Below are 6,000 nucleotides of genomic sequence, written 5' to 3'. Positions count from 1 at the left end.
GGTGTCCCCCAGGGGTCTGTACTGGGACCGGTACCGTTCAACTTATTCATAAATGATCTGGGAAAAGAGGTAAACAGCGAGGTGGCAAAATCTGCAGGTGATACAAAACTACTCGAGATAGTGAAGTCCAAAGCAGACTGCGAAGAGCTACACAGAGATCTCACGAAACTGGGTGACGGGGCAACAAAATGGCAGAGGAAAGTCAGTGCTGATAAATGCAAAGTAATGCACACTGGAAAACATAATCCCAGCTATACCTCTAAAACGATGGGATCTAAATTAGCTGTTACCCCCCAAGAAAGAGATCTAGGAGTCGTTGTGGATAGTTCTCTGAAAACATCCACTCAATGTGCAGCGGAGTGTTGGGAATCATTAAGAAAGGGATAGATAATAAGACAGAAAACATCATATCGCCTCTGTAGAAATCCCCGGCACCCCCACACTTTGAATACTGTGTGCTGATGTGGTCGCCCCATCTCAAAAAGAAAAAAGATATATTGGAATTGGAAAGATTCAGAAAAGGGCAACAAAAATGATGAGGGAGGGGGTATGGAACGGCTTCTGTATAAGAAAGGGATAGATAATATAGGCTTTCTTTGCCCCCCTTTTTTTTTTGCTGAAAGAGTTAACAGTGAGAGATTGCCAGTCACGGGTCAGTGGGTGAGTTTATGCAAATTAGGAGCGTACAGGGAAACCAGCGAGAGGAAGGCGGCTGCAAGACTTGTCTGTCTTTGAACAGAATCGTGCGTTAAGGGTTTTCTTGCTTTGAAATCTTCCACTGGAGTCATTTCGGGGAAGTGATCCTCACTTAGAGTTACCTAGTTATGGTGGTTGCGTGTCTGGGAGCTCGTCACGGTGCGGTAGAAAGCGGTGGGAGCAGGGGGTGTGCGTGCGTCGCAGAGCTTCTGCATCGCTTCCTGGCTCTTTGAGCTGTGGTCCAAGTGTAGTGTCTGTTCTTATCAGTTTAATCTTTATTAATTGAACATGATACGCTACTACCTAGATCTATATCAGTTTAATCGTAATCTCTACTGATACACTGTATCAGCCATCCTGAAGAGCTCATGGTGCCCTGGGATGCATTCTGCAACCCCTAACACGCAACCTAAAGCTCCGACCACTGTCCCAGCACAGCCTGTTGCTCGACACAGGCTCCCGGCTGTTACGCCTGGTCCTCCCCGGAGATCTTCTCAGACCACTACCCGAAAGAAGACTCTCGGTGTCTCAGAGCCATGGCAATCCAGCAGACCCAGAGGGAAGTGCGAAGACAAGGAGAATCGCCCCCAAGATGCTGCTGCAGAAAGCTCTTCCATCCGCAGACCAGCCTGCAGGAACACCAACGAGAGGAGGAAGGTAGACCCCGGTCCCCAGCCGCCAGAAGGCCGCCCTGCAGTGCTCCAGCCGCTGGAAGAACCTGCAGCCGACCGCCAGCGGCTGCAACCACCGGGAGCCTGCTCCACCTCGCTCCTGCCGCGGGAAGAGCCGCAGCCGCGGAGAGACAGCCTCCCCACGCCCCTGCTGCCCGTGACATCCACTGCCGCCCAGCTGCTGCCGCCGCCAGGAGTCCGTCCCCACGTGTCCCAGCTGCTGGAGAGGAGCTCCGCTGACCATCTGCTGCCCCTGGGGCCAAGTATCCTTTCCACTGAGCCCCAGCACCTACCCCCTCCAGGGGACTCTCCCCCGGCTCCCCCACCACCCATGCCGCCGGGGGGCTGCCCCCCCTCCCCAAAGCGGCCGCCCATGCCACCAGGGGACCCATGCCCCACGCCCTGGCCGCCCCCCCTGGCGCAGCCTGGGGACCCCCGCCACGCGCCCCAGCTGCAGCTGCTCCGGCCGCCGGGGGATCCCTGCCCCGAGCCCCAGCCCCTGCCGCGTGTCCACCTTGGGGAGCCGGGCCATGTGCTCCAGCTGCTCCTACCCCAGCCACCGGTGGGGGACTCCTGCCCCACGCCCTGGCCACCTCTGCCTGGGCAGCCCGGGGAGCCCCGCGGCGCGCCTCCGCCGCCCGGGGACTCCTACCCCGTTCCCCGGCTGCCACTACCGGAACAGCCCGGGGAGCCCTGCGGCGCGCCGCCGCCGCCGCCGCCGCCGGGGGACTCCTACCCCGCTCCCCGGCTGCCGCTGCTTGAGCAGCCCGGGGAGTCCCGCGGCGCGCCGCCGCCGCCCGGGGACTCCCGCCACGCTCTCCGGCTGCCGGAGCAGCCCGGGGAGCCCCACGGCGCACCGCCGCCGCTGGGGGACTCCTGCCCCGTTCCCCGGCTGCCACTACCGGAGCAGCCCGGGGAGCCCCTCGGCGCGCCGCCGCCGCCGCCGGGGGACTCCTGCCCCGCTCCCCGGCTGCCGCTGCTTGAGCAGCCCGGGGAGCCCCGCGGCGCGCCTCCGCCGCCGCCGCTGGGGGACTCCTGCCCCGTTCCCCGGCTGCCACTACCGGAGCAGCCCGGGGAGCCCCGCGGCGCGCCGCCGCCGCCGCCGGGGGACTCCTGCCCCGTTCCCCGGCTGCCGCTGCCTGGGCGGCCCGGGGAGCCCTGCGGCGCACTCCCACCGCCGCCGCTCGGGGACTCCTGCCCCGCTCCCCGGCTGCCGCTGCTTGAGCAGCCCGGGGAGCCCCGCGGCGCGCCTCCGCCGCCCGGGGACTCCTGCCCCGTTCCCCGGCTGCCACTACCGGAACAGCCCGGGGAGCCCTGCGGCGCGCCGCCGCCGCCGCCGGGGGACTCCTACCCCGCTCCCCGGCTGCCGCTGCTTGAGCAGCCCGGGGAGTCCCGCGGCGCGCCGCCGCCGCCCGGGGACTCCCGCCACGCTCTCCGGCTCCCGGAGCAGCCCGGGGAGCCCCACGGCGCACCGCCGCCGCTGGGGGACTCCTGCCCCGTTCCCCGGCTGCCGCTGCTTGAGCAGCCCGGGGAGCCCCGCGGCGCGCCGCCGCCGCCGCTGGGGGACTCCTGCCCCGTTCCCCGGCTGCCACTACCGGAGCAGCCCGGGGAGCCCCGCGGCGCGCCGCCGCCGCCGCTGGGGGACTCCTGCCCCGTTCCCCGGCTGCCGCTGCCTGGGCGGCCCGGGGAGCCCTGCGGCGCACTCCCACCGCCGCCGCTCGGGGACTCCCGCCCCGCGCCCCGGCTGCCGCGGCCCGTGGAGCCCCGCGGCGTGCCGCGGCCGGGGCTGCCTGGGGACTCCTGCCCCCCTACCCGGCTGCCGCGGCCCGGGGAGACCCGCGGCGCACCCTCGCCGCCGCCGCTCGGGGACTCCCGCCACGTGCCCCGGCTGCCGCCCGGAGACTCCTGCCCCGCTCCCCGGTTACCGCTGCCTACACGGCCCGGGGAGCCCTGCGGCGCGCCTCCGCCGCCGCCGCCCGGGGGCTCCTGCCCCGCTCTCCGGCTATCGGAGCAGCCCGGGGAGCCCCGCGGCGCACCGCCGCCGCTGGGGGACTCCTGCCCCGTTCCCCGGCTGCCACTGCCGGAGCAGCCCGGGGAGCCCGGTGGCGCGCCTCCGCCGCCGCCGCTCGGGGACTCCCGCCCCGCGCCCCGGCTGCCGCGGTCCGTGGAGCCCCGCGGCGTACCGCGGCCGGGGCTGCCTGGGGACTCCTGCCCCGCTGCCCGGCTGCCGCTGCCCGAGCGGCCCGGGGAGACCCGCGGCGCACCCTCGCCGCCGCCGCTCGGGGACTCCCGCCACGTGCCCCGGCTGCCGCCCGGAGACTCCTGCCCCGCTCCCCGGCTGCCGCTGCCTGGGGAGCCCCGCGGAACCCCGCAGCCACCGCTGGTCCCACCGCCAGGGGACTCCTGCTCCGCTCCCCAGCTGCAGCTGCCTGGGGAGCCCCGCGGAACCCCGCAGCCACCGCTGGTCCCACCGCCAGGGGACTCCTGCTCCGCTCCCCAGCTGCAGCTGCTCGGGCAACATGAGGAGCCCCGCCACGTGGCCCAGTCACCGCTGCCTTGGCCCCTGGGGATCTCCTGCTCCGCGCTGCTGCCGCCTATGCAGCCGGGGGATCCCCACCACCCGCCCCGGCCGCCGCTGTCTGAGCCCCCGGGGGTCTCCTGCCCCGCGCAGCTGCCGCCTATGCAGCCAGGGGATCCCCACCACCCGCCCCAGCCGCCACTGCCTGAGCCACAGGGGGCCTCCCACCCTGCGCTCCAGCCGCCGCCGCTCACAGTGCCCGAGGAGCCCACTGATGCGCCCCGGCGGACAGGACCCCGACCCGCTGCCCGCCGACTGCCGCAGAACCTGGGAGACCTGCCCCCCCATCACCTGGCACTCCAGCTGCAGAGCGACTCCCCCGCTGTCCACCAGCTGCTCCAGCCACCGGGGGACCCCCCAACCACTCCCCTGCCACCCCAACCGCCGGGGACATCCTCCACGCTCCTGCTGCTCCAGCCGACGGGAGACCCCCACACCGCCCCACAGCAGCCACAACTGCTGAACACCCCACCCCACGTCCCCCGGCTGCCAAGGGAACTCTGCCACACGCCCCAATCACCACGAGATGCCTCCCCGGTCCTCCTGCGGTACCCGGACACGCCCCCTGCTCCCCAGCAGCTCCAGCCACCACGAGACGGCTCCCCTGTTCCCCGGCGGGCACCAGTCACACCCCCTGGTCCCCAGCAGTCCCCGCCCGACCCCCAGCGGGACACCCCTACTGGAGAAACCTCTACTACCACTGAGACCCCCGCTCCGCAGAGGGGTGACGAGGACACCATCTACCTCACATACCCCCTTGCCGCTGATGCGCTCACCTGCCCCATCTGCTCGCCGCCCCGGCGTTTCCGCCTCCTCGGAGGAGTCACCAGGCACTTGAAGAGGTGCCATGGCAAATCCACCACCTTCAGCTGCGCCCTCTGCAACCTGCCCTTCGACACTCAGAAGAGATGCAAGACACACCAGGCCAGCTGCAAGAGAGCCCGTTCAGCGACAGCTCCGGTTCCGGCCTCTCGCCCCCCTGCGCCCCGGCCCGCTGCTCCCGCGCCGCGTGGAAACGGGGCACCCCCGCCAACCGCCACCTTAAAACCCACTCCAACCCCCGAGCCGTTGGACCAGGGCTCCACCATCGAGACGGCACCTCCCACAGCAGGCAACGTTAACCGAGCCCCTGCCAGCTGGACACCTTTCACATCCACCCAGGTAGCCCGTAAGCTCTCTGAGCTGAGGCGTCTCAGCGCCCTCCCGTCGCCCAACCAGCGCAACCCCATCCCAAGAAGGGTCAGCGCCCCGCCACGCGTGGCCACCCGGAATCCCGCCCCCCGTGGACCCGACGCCGGTCCCCAGGCCACCCTACGGGCGCCAACCGCAGGAAGAGCCAATGCGACCCCTCAACCTGCACCGCGAACCCCACCTGCCGAGGGAACGGGGTCCACCCCCCAGCCCGCTCCACAAACTGCTGCTGCCAGAGGAGTCAACGCCACAACCGGGCCGCGGCACCAGACCCCCATCGTCCGGCGGACCGGCACGGCCCCAGAGGCCGCCAGGCCGGTCCCTGCTGCCAGAAGGTCACACGTCCCCATGACAACCCCCCAGACAGCAGACGCACACGGAAGACCTGGCGTCACCCCCGCCCCCCTTGACCCGGTCCAGATTCCGCCAACAACCAGTGACGATCCTACCCCACCAGCGACTACGCCCCAGGACCCAACCGAGGAGTCCCCCGACCCACCAGTGAGACAACCCCTTGGCCACACGGCAAACCCGCGACCCACGCCGACCGAGGAGCCCGAGGACCAGCGGCCAAAGTCTAGGCCAGCCACGCCTTGGCAGGCCGCCTGGATCGCGGAGCTCCAAGCGACAGCTTCCTTCGCGGAATTTGACCCACTCGTCGACAGGCTCACCCGCGAGCTGTCCGCGGAGATTGCCTTCAGGAGGACACCGAACCAGGAGACCACTCGGCCTGCCCCGAGACGGCCCGCCCCGCACCGTGACAACAACACCAGGGGAGCTGGAAGGAGGAACACCGGCCGCCGTTTCGACCCGGCAGCCGCGTCAAGGATCCAGAAGATGTACCGTACAAACCGCCTCAAGGCC

The sequence above is a fragment of the Chrysemys picta genome, chromosome 2, assembly GCF_011386835.1.
Source record: "Chrysemys picta bellii isolate R12L10 chromosome 2, ASM1138683v2, whole genome shotgun sequence".
Classification (NCBI taxonomy): Eukaryota; Metazoa; Chordata; order Testudines; family Emydidae; genus Chrysemys; species Chrysemys picta.
Note: the sequence above shows the minus strand (reverse complement) of the source record.